The sequence below is a fragment of the Puma concolor genome, chromosome B4 (assembly GCF_028749965.1).
Source record: "Puma concolor isolate L17-30 chromosome B4, mPumCon1.1.hap2, whole genome shotgun sequence".
In the NCBI taxonomy this organism is placed as follows: domain Eukaryota; kingdom Metazoa; phylum Chordata; class Mammalia; order Carnivora; family Felidae; genus Puma; species Puma concolor.
The window spans coordinates 91245554-91262981 of NC_141673.1; the positions used below are offsets into that span (position 1 = coordinate 91245554).

At 35.8% G+C, this 17428-nt stretch overlaps 1 protein-coding gene across 1 annotated transcript in view; it reads right to left on the bottom strand.

Annotated features, from left to right (window-relative positions):
• Positions 1-17428, bottom strand: part of PIK3C2G (phosphatidylinositol-4-phosphate 3-kinase catalytic subunit type 2 gamma) — a 539869-nt gene that overhangs the window by 11498 nt on the left and 510943 nt on the right. The window lies entirely within an intron of this gene.

Here is a 17428-nt window from a genome sequence, read left to right on the forward strand (position 1 = left end):
CCCCAATGTCATTAGCTTTAATTGTATATCTTTCTTTGGCACTCAAAAAAACCATAGTGGAAAGTAAGAAAATATGATATATATTATAATAGTACTAATTTTTACTCAGTTCTAATTTACAGGGTGAAAATTACATTAGGAAAATTTTGTACTTTATTATTACTCACAAATTAGGTATAATACATCTGGATACACCATATGTCAGAATGCTAAGATTGTCAAAATTGCTGCTTCAGGTAGAGCTCAAGGTTTCTTTCCTCCATTGAAAACCTCCTCCAGGATAAAAATCTCTGAAATGTTTCAATGGGATAATGGAATCTTCGGTGATGCAGAAAGGAATTGCTATTAATATTTGAGAGAGTGCTTTTACTTTTTTTGATTTGGTGTGGTTTGGTTTGGTAAGAAGGATGACGGGAGAGTAATGTTTTGCCTGTAATTCTCTCTTGTCTGCCATGGTGTTTGAGGATACTGCACCTATAATCACTGTATGCTCCAGCTTAGTGGTTAGAATCATGGTTCTGAAAATGGACTTTTTGATTGCAATCTGGGCCCCCAAATTTGCCAGCTATGTGGCTTTTGGCAGGCATCTTAACTTTTCAGTGGATCTGTTTCCTAACCTGTTGAAGGAGGATAAAGGTGATATATGTCTTATAGCATTTAAAAGACAAACCATGGGGCGCCTGGGTGGTGCAGTCGGTTAAGCGTCCGACTTCAGCCAGGTCACGATCTCGCGGTCCATGAGTTCGAGCCCCGCGTCAGGCTCTGGGCTGATGGCTCAGAGCCTAGAGCCTGTTTCCGATTCTGTGTCTCCCTCTCTCTCTGCCCCTCCCCCGTTCATGCTCTGTCTCTCTCTGTCCCAAAAATAAATAAACGTTGAAAAAAAAAATTCTTAAAAGACAAACCATGTAATGTGAAATAGAGTAAGACCTGATAAATGTTTGGTACTATTTTTATTTTCTATAAATTAAATTTAAATTAAACATAAATATACTATATGCACTGATTGGACAAGATATCCCTAATGTACTATGACATTTATGAGCAGAGTTCTTAACCTTGGCTCTATTGACTTTTGGGCCACATAATCCTTTGTTGTAGGAGGTTGTTCTGTGCATTGCAGATATTTTAACAGCATCACTGACCTCTACCCACCAGATTCCAATAGCACCATCCTTCCAGACATTGCTAAATATCATTTGGGGGACCAAATTAACCCTAACTAAGAACCGTTTAGATGACTCCCAAATAAAGAATCTCTAGTTCATCCTTAGAATCCAAGCCTAGTGACCTGTGAATATTTCCATCCGGATATCTTCTTGGCACACTTATATAAAATCTAACCAAAATCTGTTGTCTATCCTTCCTTACACTCCCAAGCAAAATTTTCGAGGTTGTTAAAGCTATATTAAAATAATACCATTTATTTTCTCTAGGGTCTCCCTTGTTACTGATTTTCAAATCCAAGTGTAGCGAGATCAATATCCTCTGTTTGCCCAAGTACATCCGCCACCACAGATCTTTATTTCCTAACTTATTGTAACTAGATTTTAATGACTTTTTTGGCTCAGTCTTTCCACTTCTTTCCTTCATTTATTCCATATATCAATGTTGTAATTAACTTTCCTGTAAAGCTGCTTTGATCATGTCACTTTCCTTCTCGGGGCATTCAAGATTTTCCCCCATTGCCTGAAGAATAAACTCCCAATCACAGATGGGGAAAGATATTTGCATACCAGATTTCACCAAGCATTTAGCAACTAAAGGTTTGGGTTTCTGTTTCCAAGTTAATGTCCTTGACAAGGTCCTTGAATATCCTGAAGGTTTTAGGATAATAGAACAGAACAGGTTTCAATTTAAAATCGGAAGTGCATTAGATCTGAACAGCAGTGGACTTAGTATATCCTTAATAGCTTTCAATGCAGACATTGATTTCTCAGGTCTTTCAGAGATTCTTTTTGTTTTTTGTTTTGTTTTGTTTTGTTTTCCAAAGCAGCTGTCCTATCAATGTTATTATTTTTTTCTTTCTTGTACTGTATCTTGATCCTTAAACATCACAGCTAATTTATTTAAAAACTCTAGTTGTCTTCTTATCAGTACTTCTCATTTCACCCTTTGCCCGGATGTTTATATGAATTAAATTTAACTTTGTTTTAAAATATATTTTTTAATGTTTTTATTTATTTTTGAGACAGAGAGAGACAGAGCTTGAGCAGGGGAGGGGCAAAGAGAGAGGGAGGCACAGAATCTGAAGCAGGCTCTAGGCTCTGAGCTGCCAGCACAGAGCCTGACACGGGGCTTGAACTCACGGACTGTGAGATCATGACCTGAGCCAAAGTTGGACGCTTAACCGACTGAGCCACCCAGGCGCCCCTAAATTTAACTCTAAAAGTGATTGAATAACCTGTACTTGTCTAAACGCCTTAACCTAGGATTTTTCCTCTGGTTGCAGTTTAGACCTTCACAGAGACTTAACACTTTTACCTGAAGAGTCATAAGGCTTGGAGATTCAGAGTTCTTAGTCTGATGCTCAGTCTAAGCAATGAGAAGTTTCCTTGTATCGCCCAGAGGATTTTCATATTCCCAGTGGATTGAAGTCAGGCAGTGTTACTACCACTTTCTTCTAGAATTCTGGCTAATATTGTTACTGTGCTAGAAGATGATGTGAACTCATCTAAAATTAATTTTTGTTAATCATCCTAACTCTGGATTCTATTGATCCTAGATTTTGCTAAAATATTTTCTTTACATTTTTAAAAGTTTTATATATGTTATCTCCCTTATGACATTAAAATTCCTTAAAAAGGAAACCCACGTCTTGCTGTTTTACACTTCTTCCACATTTCCCTTGGGCTTTGCTCCATTGGTTACTCTACTACTCTACTACCCTAACCCTACCCTCAGTTCCTTCATTCCAATCTTTTAATATGTCTCTGAATCTCCAATGAAAAATGTAAAATCTTCCCTTGAGATTTGGCTTCCCTTTACATTATTCTTTTCTTCTCTTTCATAGGTATGCCTTTCTTTCATAGCATTCCTAGATATCCTGTCCCTAACACAGTGCTTGGCATATAGTGAATACTAAATAAATAGTTATCAAATGACTGAATGGATGAGGTATATATTTAAAAAAAATTTAATATCTATTTTTGAGAGAGAGAGAGAGAGAGAGAGAGAGAGTACAAGCAGGTGAGGGGTAAAGAGAGAGGGAGACAGAATCACAAGCAGTCTCCAGGCTCTGAGCTGTCAGCACAGAGCCCAGGGCAGGGCTGGAATTTGTGAACTGTGAGATCATGACCTGAGCCGAAGTTGGATGCTCATCCGACTGGGCCACCCAGGTGCCCTTGCACACAACATTTAAAATGGACACCTGGGTGGCTCAGTCAGTTTAGTATCCAACTCTTGATTTCAGCTGGGTCATGATCTCACAGTTTGTGAGTTTGAGTCCTGTGTCTGGTGCTGGGCAGGCAGCATGGAGCCTGCTTGGGATTCTGTCTCTCCATCTCTCTGCCCTACCTTACTCACTCTCTCTCTCTCTCTCTCTCTCTCTCAAAATAAACAAACTTCAAAAAAAATAATAAATGGCTTTCAATGTAGGGCACCCGAGTTACTCAGTCAGTTAAGCATCTGAATCTTGATTTTGGCTCAGGTCATGATCTCAGGGTCATGATCTTATTGTCGTGAGATCCAGCCCCATGTTGAGCCCTAGGTCAGGCTCAGTGCTGGGTGTGGAGCCCACTTGATTCTCTCTCTCCTTCTGCCTCTCCGCTGCTTGTGTTGTCTCTGTAAGTAAATGAGTAAGTAAGTAAGTAAATAAATAAAATGGTTTTCAATGGTAGTTCTCTTGTCTCTGTGGTCAAAGAATAAAACTATATTGAAAAATGGTTAATTTATCAAAATTCAGGAAAAAAAAGTAAGCAGTAGCATGTTGGTATAAAAAGAAAGCACAATATAAACCATTTATTAAGTAAATAAAACCATTTCACATTGCAGGGTATGACAACCACCCTTTAGTATTTTCATATAAGTGTATGAGGAAGAGACTTATTTTTCATATATAGTAATAATAATCATAATAGCTATCACATAATGAGTATTTGCTTTATTTAAAACACTCTCTTAAAAAACCTTGAGGGGTGCTTGGGTGGCTCAGTCGGTTAAGCATCCAACTTTGGCTCAGGTAATGATCTCACCATCCGTGAGTTCAAGCCCCGCATCAGGCTCTGTGCTGACAGCTCAGAGTCTGGAGCCTGCCTTGGATTCTTTGTCTCCCTCTCTCTCTGACCCTCCCCTGTTCATGCTCCATCTCTCTCTGTCTCAAAAATAAATAAACATTAAAAAAAATTACAACAAAAACAAAAAACCTTGAGCCAGTATGATTGTCTTTATTTTATTGAAAAGATTTTATTAAAACTTATGCTCTTAACCATTACCCTATATAGTGAGTCTCTACAAAGAATGCAAAGGAAACTACCAGATTCAAATTAAGAGCTCTTCTACATCAAGTTTTATCAGAAATGTGATGAAGATAGATGGTTTAAAAATAACTTCTGTAGATGAATTCAAAGCTTAATTGTATTTAATAGGTTCTTATCTTTTTGATGAATAATTTATGAGAATTTTCCATCAAATTTTTTTTAACTTAAATGTTTCCCATCATGTGATAATATAGGCTTTGGTAGAAATCAACTGCTGATGATTAAAATATGATAGGATTATCAAAACCTGAGGTCTATGCCAGAAACAAAATAACATAATAAAAAAGCATTTTCCTCCTCTATGTGCCTGCCAGATTGCAGTACTGAAACCCAGGCTAGCTACTATGAAGAGGGTCTTTTTATAAAATGACAATGCACAACAAAAATACAAAAGTACAATAAAAGTGCTTGTGATATGTGGTTTGCTCAGTGCTTTGGTTAAAGAAATAGTGAAATGATCTTTCTAATCTTTCTGTGTGTGTTCGTTAATATAGAGTGGCATGATTTCAGGTCCTCATGAATTAAATTGGATAGTCTTCTGCTTCATTTCACACCAGTTAAGCCTTTAATAGAATTCTTGTCACTAATAGGTGATTTTCGGTAATTTTTTAAACAATCAATTCAAAAATCAAACTACCATGTGTCTAACACTTTGGATAGTCTATAAGAGGTCACAGAAAAGTGATTGAAATAGTTTTTACTTTCCAAGAAATGACAAACTCATGGGCATGATCATCTTATTACATACCTATTAAAGATTTTTCATCCTCAACTTGATGCAGTTAACAACTAGACAGAAGTCACAGTCTAGTAGATAGAAACACTTTTCTGACTCAATAAATAGGAATTGAATTGCTTTTAATAATGCAGAGTTTTAATTAGAGCTACAGACCAGACTTTGCTACTGAATTGTCTTGCAAAGTTTGGGAAGTTTTTCCATTTCTCAATCTTAATAACATATAAGAAGTAAGGCTTTAAACCTCATTTCTTTTTAACAATCTATTCAATGGAAAATGCTGAAGAATTGTTTATGAGTTAAGTGGTAATTAAACTTTTTCTTCTTTCTTTCTTTTTTTTTTTTTACAATTGCACTGAACCATTCTAAATGATTTCAAATCCTATAACCCTTAACTTCTATCCTCCAATGCTGAGAAAATTGTACAAGTAAGAGACAGAGTATGTTTGTTAATGATAATTAAAGAACTGTGAAGAACAGATGAAACACTGGAAGATTAGATTTATGATATTATACTTGATAGTATGAAAGATTTTTTTGCAAAAAACCCAGAAACTAGTAATTCAGAGGGAAAGTAAAAGAGTTTTCTACTCGTATACCTCAAAATTGTGCCTTGATTTTGTCCTAGTAAACAGTTTTATCATGATTTAAATAAAGATATTGATATATGATGGGCAGTTGTCAATAATTGGAGTGTTTTGGGCAGTATGTTTGATTAGATAATCAGGAATGAGCTGTGAAGGGCTGGAATGATGAACTATATCTAACAAGGTTAGAAACAAATAGACTCAATGCCAAGTTCTCCTTTTGGGCCTGAAAACGTCATTCTGAAAATCCAGGATATGAAACACTTGGCTTACGAACAGCACTTGGAAAAACATTACAAAAATTGTATGTGATTATTGGTTCAATATATCTATGAGCCAGAGATTGCTAGCTACAACCTACAGTATGGTCCTCTATCACCTGTCTGTCTGTCTGTCTATCTATCATCATCTATCTTCATCTATCATATCTGTGTTTCATCTGTCTATAGCAAATATACAAGAAACTTTAAATGTAAAGAGATGAAAGGTTAAAGGTAAAAGGATGGAAAAGATATACTATGCCAACCTCAATCAAAAGAAAACTGGAAAACATATAAATATCTAACAAAGTATATTTGACAGCAAAAAATACTACCATGAATAAAAAAGTTCATTTCATAATAAAGGAGTCAATTAATCAAGAAGACATAATCTTAAATGTTCATGTAACATTATACCAATGCACAATTATTGTTAAAAGATTTTAACATCCCTCTCTTAATAATTCATAGAACTAGTATACAGAAAATCAGTAAGGCTATAGAGGAAAAAAAAATAGGGGGAAATGAGTATCTTATAGGCAGCATATAATTGGATCATGTTTTTTTTGTTTTGTTTTGTTTTGTTTTGTTTTGTTTTGTTTTGTTTTACCCATCCAGCCACTCTATGCCTTTTGATTGGAGAATTTAAACCATTTACATGGAGAATAATTATTGACGGCTAAAGACTTAACTAATGCCATTAATTGTTTTCTGGCTGTTTTTTTTAGTTCTATCATCCTTTTCTTCCTCTCTTGCTGCCTTCTTTTGTGAACTGATGATTTTATGTAGTGGTATGCTTTGTTTTCTCTTCCCGTCATCTTTTGTGAATTTACTGCAGGTTTTTGCTTTGTGGTTACCATGGGGCTTGCATAAAACATCTTAGGTTTACTAGTCTATATATGCTGATAAATTTACTTCAATCACATACAAAAACCCTACCCTTTATTCCCCCATTTTTTTATGTTATTGAAGTCACAATTTACCCCTTTTATACTGTTTATTCATTAACAATTTTTTTCACTGTAGTTATTTTTAATACTCTTGTCTTTTAACCTTTATACCAGAGTTAAATGGTTAGTAGTCCACCATATTACACTATTAGGATACTCTTACTTTGATTGAATACTTATTTTTGCCATGGGTTGTATATTTTCATGTGTATTTATATTATCCGTTAGTATCATTTCATTTTAGCTTGAAAAATTCCTTTTAGCATTTCTTGTAAGGCAGGTCCAGCGGTGATGAACCCCTTCAGCTTTCATTTGTTGTTCAGCTTTTATTTGTCTGGAAAAGTCTTTATCCCTTCGTCATTTCTGAAGGACAGCTTTGCCAGGTAAAGTGTTCTTTGCTGGCATTTATTTTAGTTCACTACTTTGAATATATCATTCCATTCCCCCCTGGCCTATAAGGTTTTTGCTGAGAAATCTGCTGAAAACCTTATAGAAGTTTGCTTATAAGTTACAAGCTTTTTTCCCTTTTAAAATTCCCTCTTTGTCTTTGATTTTTGATAGTTTTATTATAATGTATTTTGAAGAGGATCTCTTTAAGTAGAGTGTTTTGGGGAACTATGAGTTTCATGAACTCAGATATCCAAATATCCTTCCGGATTTGGAAAGTGCTCAATCATTATTTCTTTAAATATGCTTTCTGTCCCTTCTCCCTTTCTTCTTCTTCTGGAACTACAATAATTCAGAGTTCTTGTTATGGTATTCTAAGATCACATAGGCTTTTTTCACTCTTTTTTTTTTTTCATTTTCTTTTTCTTTTTTTGTTCTCTACTGACTGGGTAATTTCAAAGTTCATGTCCTCTATCTCACAGATTCTTCTTTTGCTTGATCCATTCTGTTGGTGATGCTCTCTGTTGGATTTTTCTTTTCATTTATAATATTCGTCAGTTCCAAAATTTGTTTGCTTCTTTTTAAAACATGTTTATCGGGGCGCCTGGGTGGCGCAGTCGGTTAAGCGGCCGACTTCAGCCAGGTCACGATCTCGCGGTCCGTGAGTTCGAGCCCCGCGTTGGGCTCCGGGCTGATGGCTCGGAGCCTGGAGCCTGTGTCCGATTCTGTATCTCCCTCTCTCTCTGCCCCTCCCCCGTTCATGCTCTGTCTCTCTCTGTCCCAAAAATAATTAAACGTTGAAAAAAAAAAATTTTAAAACATGTTTATCTTTCTGATAAACTCTCATTTTGTTCATATATCATTTTCCTGATTTCGTTGAATTGTCTTTCTATGTTTTCTGTAGCTCACTGAGTTTCCTTTATTTTTTTTATTTTTTTTTTTATTTTTTTTTTTCAACGTTTATTTATTTTTGGGACAGAGAGAGACTGAGCATGAACGGGGGAGGGGCAGAGAGAGAGGGAGACACAGAATCGGAAACAGGCTCCAGGCTCTGAGCCATCAGCCCAGAGCCCAATGCGGGGCTCGAACTCACAGACCGCAAGATCGTGACCTGGCTGAAGTCGGATGCTTAACCGACTGCGCCACCCAGGCGCCCCTGAGTTTCCTTTAAAAGTCTATTTGAATTCTTTATATCAAGCAAATCACATAATCTCCAGGTCTTTGAGTTTGGTTAGTAAAAGATTATTGTGATCCTTTGGTGGTGTCATGTTACCTTGATTTTTCATGTTCCTTGAAGTTTTGCATCGCTGTCTTCAAATTTGAAGCAGTTGTTACCTCCTCCAGTCTTTACTAACACCCCACTTCAAAGTGTTCAAACTTATCTTTTTCTTTTCCTTACAACAGTGTGATGAAATGTCTCCTTTGCAAACCTGGACTTCCACAAAGGCTCTTTTATCTGTGGAATGTTCTCTAAGACAGTGGTTTCTAGGAGCTCCCTGACTATAGCTAAGAGGGACTGGAAGCAGTTCATGAGCCACTGCAACGTCATCAGCAGGGACTGAGGACTGAGTGTCTATTATCTGATGTATGGGTGCCTGGATCCCTTGGTGTATGGTGTTAGATCCCATAGCTCTCACAAACATAACTTTTGTCTGTGAATGGATGCTGAATTTTTGTTGTTGGGTGAGAGATGTCTTTTGCATGATGCTAATGTGACTCTTAAGTTGATTACAGAAAAGCCAGGAAGAAACCAGATTAAGAGGACCAATGTCAGGACTCTAGCTTATGTTTTGTTTGTTTGTTTGTTTGTTTGTTTGTTACAGTTAGAATGAAGAATTGAGGGAGATTTGGATAAAGAATAGCAACTAGGGTATAAGCTTGTCAGTAAAGAACAGAGAGTGATTAAATAAAATTTGTATAATGTGGTGACCTGTACATTGATGGTTATGTCAGCTGGAGATATGGTTAAGTGTCCAGAGTTGTTGAGTATTTAGAGAAATAATCCTCAGCAGAAGATCACTTTATTTTTTGAATTTTTAAAATTTTAGTAATACATTTATTTAATTAATATATATATATATATATATAATATAATCATTTGAACGTGTAATCTACATAAAAATTGAAATTTATTTATTTATTTTCAGGAATAGAATTTAGTGATTAATCACTTACATATAACACCCACTGCTTATCCCAACAAGTGTCCTCCTTAATGCCCCTTACCCCTTTAGCTCTTACCCTCACCAATACTCCACCAGCGATCCTCAATACATTCTCTGTGTTTAAGCCTCTTATGGTTTGTCTCCCTCTCTGTTTTTATATTGAAATCACTTCATTTTTAAGTGAGACAAGCTATTTAGGTCAAATATTTGTCACCTGACTATTCTCAGTTTAGTATTAAGTATTATAGATAGCAGAATTCACAGAGAAAAGCTATTCATTTATGAATGTAGCTTAAATTTAACTGCTCTGCATTGTGACTATTTTTCACAGTGGTATACACTTAAATGAATATTCACTTATTTAACAAACATGTATTAAGGGCATATTATTGTGTTAGGCATTGCAGAGTATACAAAATATATTTCCCACAGTTTCTTCCAATAAGTATATTGTCAATATAATTGAAACTACAGGATAAACCAAAATGATAAAGGTTTTAAGAAATGAGATAAGGCAGTGAATATCAAATGGGTGGTATAAACAGTAAGTGTAAGGAGGTCAAAGGAGAGAAGGATTACCAGGAACAAGAGTGATCTGGGAGATTCAGAAAGGATGAGGTTTGAGGTGAGCCTGGATGTTAGAAGGTAAATAGAAGGGAAGAGGAAGTATGATATACTTTGCTAGAATGACTGGAGCGTGTTTGATAAACAATGAGTAAACCATCTAGAATATAATACATGTTTTCTGTTGGGGAGGATGGATATAAAGACAGGTAGAGCTAAATTGTGTAGTACCTTAAATATTAGGCTAAGGAATTTGAGATTTACAAAGATTCTGTTAGCATTTTTTATTGATATGTTAAAAATAGAATTTTAGGATGTTTTATGCAGAATGGATTAAGAAAGTAGAACACAAGGACAGGAATATCATAACAATCAAAATAGTCCATAAGTGAATTAATAGAGACTATAGAATAGGATTTTGGCAAAAATAAAAGTAACAACAAACTAAAAGGATTTTCTGATGATTATATATAGCAGTACTGGAATAAGTTAAAATATGGAAAATAAATTATAAGGACATTTTGACCAGGGGTTACTTGAGGTTGGTGCAACAATTTTTTTAAATAAGCAGTCAAGAGTGAGAGTTGATTTCAGTGGAAAGTAGAGAGCTATAATTTAGCACTGTTGAGTTTCAGGAGATGGCAAGATATCAGAGTGCAAATGTCCATCAGGCAGTTGAAAATATGTAAATTGGGTTCAGAGATATATTTAAAGTAGAGATATAAATTTAGGAGTAATTCACATAATCTTCAAAGCCTCAAGACTGGATGGAATTTTTTTAGGAAATCAATTTGAAGAGTTAAAACCATGAATACTGGAAAATCTTCACATTTAAGGGTTAAAGGTGAAGCCAGCATTTATTAAGCCACTACGTACATTAGTTTAAATTTGTAAATGCTGGGGTGTCTGGATGGCTCGGTTGGTTAAGTGTCCAACTTCCACTCAGGTCATGATCTCATTGTTTATGAGTTTGAGCCCTGCGTTGGGCTCTGTGCTGACAGCTCAGAGCCTGAAGCCTGCTTCGGATTCTGTCTCTCTCTCTCTCTCTGCCCCTCCACCACTCATGCACACACATATACACACATACTCTGTCTGTCAAATATAAATGAACGAAAAAGAATTAAAAATATATAAATACATTTGTAAATGCTAAGGAAGCCTCAGAAAGAGTGCTGTCAAAGAAGTGTAGAGAATATATGGACAGTGAAGTTTCACTTTGTGAACAGTAAAGTTCACAAAGGAAGGACTAGTTAAAAATATTGATGATGGAAAGAGATGAGTTATTATTAGCATATTATTTATCATAGGTTTAAGAACAGTTTATGGTTTTTTTCATTAAGAAGTAATTGGTAATCTTCGAAGGTCAGTGTTTACTAACCCTGAAAAATCATGGAACAATGAAATATCTCTATCTGGGCCAGCTCCTCTCCACTATCCACTGCTTTGCCTCATATTCTTTGAAATGGGAGATCAATGTCATAATGGGCCAGCTCTAGAAGAGTAATTTTTTATTAATGAAATATAAGCCAAATACAATCAATGGGATAATTATTATTAGAAAATTATCCTTTATCAAGAAATTGACATTTATTTAGATTGAAGCGCATTTAGGATAGAACAATGACATAACTCTTTCAAAAATCTAGGTTAAAAATATTGAATTGGGTTAGTCAGAGGAGTTAGCCAAGTTATTTTTAAAAGGATATACAAGGGGCGCCTGGGTGGCTCAGTAGGTTGAGCATCCAACTTCGGCTCAGGTCATGATCTTGTGGTTTGTGAGTTCAAGTCCTGTGTGGGTCTCTGTGCTGACAGCTCAGAGTCTAGAGCCTGTATCAGATTCTGTGTCTCCCTCTCTCTTCCCCTCCCCTGCTTGCACTGTCTGTCTCTCTCTCAAAAATATGTAAACATGAAAAAAAATAAAAATAAAAAATAAAAGGATACACAGAACATTGTTATCTTTGTATGTCAAACATCGTCATCACCTGTACTTTATTTTCACAACCCTCTTTTGTCAACTTTACTAAATCTAAGTGTTGTATCTTCTACACCAACAAGCCCTTCAATTTGTTTGGTACCAAGTACAGAACTGGAATTGTATGTAGAGTGCCATTTTGATGTGTAATTAACCATTTGAGTGGTTCATGGACTACTTGTCCATGGAAGATATGGAAGAATTGTATGATCTATGAGGCCAGGAGAATATACATTTTAAAAATAAGAACTTCCAAGCTACACATACACATTAAAAATGTAAGAAAATTTTTAAATAGAAAATAAAATGCAATAAAATGTGTGTGTGTGTATTTAGCCTGGGGTTCTTACTGATGTGTTTGAGTCTATTTCTTTCTCTCCTGTTATTTTTTTTATATTAATTTCAGTGCATTAAAGGCCCAATGTGTATGTGTTTTGAAATCTAGTATCTGATGTCTAATGTTTAAGCAAATCCAACAATAAAAGGGACACATTTAAATCTTCTATATTTTTTATATTTTGTCTTACAGCTAAATTTGGGCTAATAATAATAGGAAAGGAAAGAGAAAGTAAAATAAAGGAAAAGAGAATAAAGGGAGAAAGTGAGGAGAGGAGGAAGAAAAGAAATGAGAACAAAGTTTTATCCTTCTGCTTTTGAAACAAATTCTTTTATTCTTGGAGAACTAGATATGGTGAGCAGACAAGTTTAGGGCTATAAATGATGAGGTCAAGGTTTTACGCCAGTATTGCCTCTCTAGATACATCTGTCTTCTCATAGAATGAGACAAGTCCCATCATTTCTGTTCCTTCATCCCTTCTGAGCATATGGCTAGGAGATCTAATACCATAAATATTCACAGCAAGATGAAACAGAACTTTTAATTAATTACTATACAAGTTGCTTATTGAATAATAAGGCTACAGAAGTCTTTTTTAATTGAAGTATAGTTGGATCACAGTGTTACATTAGTTTCAGGTGTACAACATAGTGATTCAACAAGTCTATATGTTACACTATGCTCACCACAAGTGTGACTACCATCTGTCACCATACAATGCTATTACAATTACAATACCATTGGCTATATTCTCTATGCTATACCTTTTATTCTCAGAACTTATTCATTCTGTAATTGGGAGCCTGTATCTCCCACTTCCCTTCACTCACTTTGCCCATCCTCCTACTCTCCTCCCTTCTGGCAACAATATAGTTTGTTCTCTATATTTATGGGTCTCTTTCTGTTTTGTTTTTAGATTCCACATATAAGTAAAATCATATACTATTTGTCTTTCTCTGGCTGACTTATTTCACTCAGCATTATACCCTCTAGGTCTATCCATGTTGTCACAAATGGCAAGATCTCATCCTTTTAAAATGGCTGAATAATATTCCATTATAGAGACAGAGATAGAGACAGAGATAGAGATCAAGATAGAGACTGAGATAGAGATAGAGACAGAGATATACCACATCTTCTTTATCCACTCATCTGTCAAGGGACACATGAGTAGTGTCCATATCTTGGCTACTATAAATAATGTCACAAATATAGGGGTGCATATATCTTTTCCAGTTAGGGTTTTCACCTTCTTTTGGTAAATATCCAGTAGTGAAATTACTGGAAAATATGGTATTTCTGTTTTTAGTTTTTGGAGGAACCTCCACACTGTTTTCCACAGGAGCTGCACTGATTTACATTCCCATCAACAACAACACACAAGGGTTCCCTTTTCTCCACATTGTCATCAACACTCATTATTTTTCATCTTTCCTCCTGTTTTCATATCACAACTATTCTGCCCTATTTTGTGTCTTATTAAAGGATTAAACAGCATTCCATCTGAGATGTGTCCTGCTTTCCCTGATATTACTTGCACCTCATTTGAAATCATATCATTTTGCTATAGTGTAAGAGTCTCTGAGAGTGTGAGCACATTCAATATCAGAAGAGAGTCTGGAATCTTTATTGATTACTTTTAGAGCCTACTAGAATGCACATATTCTGGAGCAAGTAAATGAAAACAGTCTGGAAATGACGCAGACTAGGGGAATTCATGAGACCAGGAGAGACACTGCAGACATTGCAATTCATAGAGAGACATGTATAGAGAGACATGAAGATATCAGTGGAAAAGAGCATTTTATAGTGGGCTACTTGGGAAAATGCTAGAAAGATTTTTAAAAATGTTTTAAATTCAAATGATTTTTATATATGTCTCTGTTATATAAACTGAAACATTATTTTTAAAAGTCTTTGCCAACCTTCCAAATAACTGCATTACTTTGTCAGTCTCTGTTCACTAGAATAAATCACATTGGGCTGCTTTAAAAGGGAAAAAAATTAGCAAATTTTGTTTTAGCTTGTGAATTCACAGGAGGGACGTAATTCTTAGAGCAAAGCTTCAAAGATTTAATATAAGATAAACAATTCTTTTCATCAAACTTAATATTAAATATAACAGAGCTGCAGGCAGAATAATTCATTTTAACATTAAAATAAAATGAAGCACGGCTTCTTCAGTCTGATTACTTTGGCATGTGAAAATACTAAAGGCTCAGAAACTAAATAACAATTAGTTAAAACTTGAAATAAGCAAAGAAAATATGTTGAGAATTTATAGATAGATTTTCCTGTCATTTATATTATAGTGTTATCTCTGTCCTCAGATAAGCAGAAGAAATAAAAGAGTCATTTAAAAGTAGCTCTGAAAAATGCAAGGCATGAGAACTTTGTTTTGATGGTTTTTGGTAGGTGAACAAGATCGTAATTCTTAGTTGTTTATATCAGAAATAATTTGACATTCTTTTATTTAACAAAGTATTCATTGAGCATCTACTATGTACTTGACACTGTTTTAGCCCTTGGGGTAATAGCAGTGATATAGGGCCGTGGAGACAAAAAGTTAGAAAAGGAAGTTTGGAAGTGGCAACAGGTAGTGGTTTTGCAGCTTTACATAGGGGAGTCAGAGAGGACCTCACTGAAAAGGTGGCAGTAAGACTTAGTCTTCCAGGATATGTGAGACTGAGCCATGAACCTGGGAAAAAACATTCCAGATGACATGAATAACAGGTACAAATGTCCTGGGGCAGAAACATGCTTATCATATTTAAGGAACAGAAAGGAAGACACTGAGGTTGGAGTGGAGTGATTGAGGGAGTCTGTCGAGATGAGGTTGGAGAGATCAAGGAAGCCAGATCAGTAGTAGGGCTTCATAGATCATTAATAAGTACTATGCCTTTCATTATAAGTGATATGAGTGAGACCTTACCCTCAGAAGGATATGAGAGAAGAATGACAAGATCTGACTTTTATTACGAAAGGAATATTCTGGCTCCTAGGTTAGGAAAAGATTAGGAAGAAATACAAGTAGAAGCAGGGAGACTCATTAAGAGACTGCAGCAGGGGGGCACCTGGGTGGCTTAGTTGGTTAAGTGTCCTACTTCAGCCTAGGTCATGATCTCACCATTCCCAAGTTCAAGCCCTGCATCAGGCTCTGTGCCAACAGCTCAGAGCCTGGAGACTGTTGCAGATTCTGGGTCTCCCTCTCTCTCTCTGCCCCTCCCCCATTTGAACTCTGTCTCTTGCTCTCAAAAATAAATAAACGTTAAAAAAGTTAAAAAGAGAGACTACAGCAGTGATTTAGGTGGGAGATGATGGTGGCTTGAACCATTTATGGTAGCAGTGAAGGGCAAAGGAGTGCAATTCTGGATTTGTTTGGAAAGCAGAGCTGACAGAATTTGCAGATAAATTGGTTGTAGTTTGTGAGAAATGTCAAAATGACACCAGGGACTTTGAGTAAATAGTAGGCTAAAGTTTCTATTTCCTGTTATGGGAAAGTTTGCAAAAGGAGCAATAATCAGAAGTTCGATTTGGTGTATCTTAAGTTTGCAATGCCTATTCAATTTCTACTAGAGTTGTTGAGCAGTTAGTTATACATAAGCCTCTGGATTTCAGGGACAGTTCGAAGATGAGTTATAAATATGGAAGAGAAAGACATGTAAATGATATTTAACATCACAGGGCTGGAAGTAGAAAAGAGAAGAGGTGTAGGAATGAATTTCAGGACAATGCTAAGGGATCGGGGAGAAGAGACAAACCAGCAGGTAGACTGAGAAGTCAGATTGCAAGAAGTATTATTTCATTATTAATAACTTTCTTTCTGAGGACATTGGCACATGCTCTAGGGGCCCTAGATGGCTTTTTACTCCTTATAAGATGCACCTGGTCATTTGCCATGTACCTATCATTTGACCTAAATCTTTAATTCTAGCTCTTGCTCACTTTCTCCCCTCCCTTCATGCCTGCATCACATTCGTTTTGAATATTCTTATTGTTAGTGTAACTTCATCTCACTATAAAATGCATTTTTGAAAACTGTCAAAAGTAATTTGGATATTTATCCGGTGAATAAAATGGGTGACCAAATTGGTTAATACTGCTTTTGATCAAATATTAGGCATGACTATTGAGTAATATCACCAAGTTTACTGTGTGGTTTATAGGCCAGATCTAAAAGCAATGTCAATAGGCGTGTTCTAAAACGTTTTGAGCAATGACATTATTGGAATAAATATATAATTTCCAGGAGGACTATTTTCAGTTAACAGTCATATAGCGTATACATATGTAAGTGCTGTTAACTTGATTAACACCATTTCTTAACATTCTCTTACTTTATCACATATATTTATATAGATGCTTAAAGTCTATGAACATGCATATAGCCATAAACAGTGCCTAATTGAATCTTCATTTCCCAGACTAAGAATTTCTTAAACAACTCCTATTCTCATTTAAGATGATTATCTGATCAAAAGCAATTGAAAATAATTATTTAATGACTAAAGTTCTACAGAAACACATCTAATAGGGGCGCCTGGGTGGCGCAGTCGGTTAAGCATCCGACTTCAGCCAGGTCACGATCTCGCGGTCCGTGAGTTCGAGCCCTGCATCAGGCTCTGGGCTGATGGCTCAGAGCCTGGAGCCTGTTTCTGATTCTGTGTCTCCCTCTCTCTCTGCCCCTCCCCCGTTCATGCTCTGTCTCTCTCTGTCCCAAAAATAAAATAAATAAACGTTGAAAAAAAAATTAAAAAAAAAAAAAAAGAAACACATCTAATAATATTTGCCCAGCTATTACAAAAATTGCTGATTACAAAACCACAGACTTACAAACAAGCATCCTTGGATAGCTGGCTAATTCTAAGTTTGTAAAGGATGTATCCCCTGCAAATTATGCCAACTATTTGTTCACTGAACAGACATTTGTTAAATTCTAGTATGTTCCAGATCACATCACAATGAAGAGTTTGCTCTTTTAAGTCTTTCCAAGCA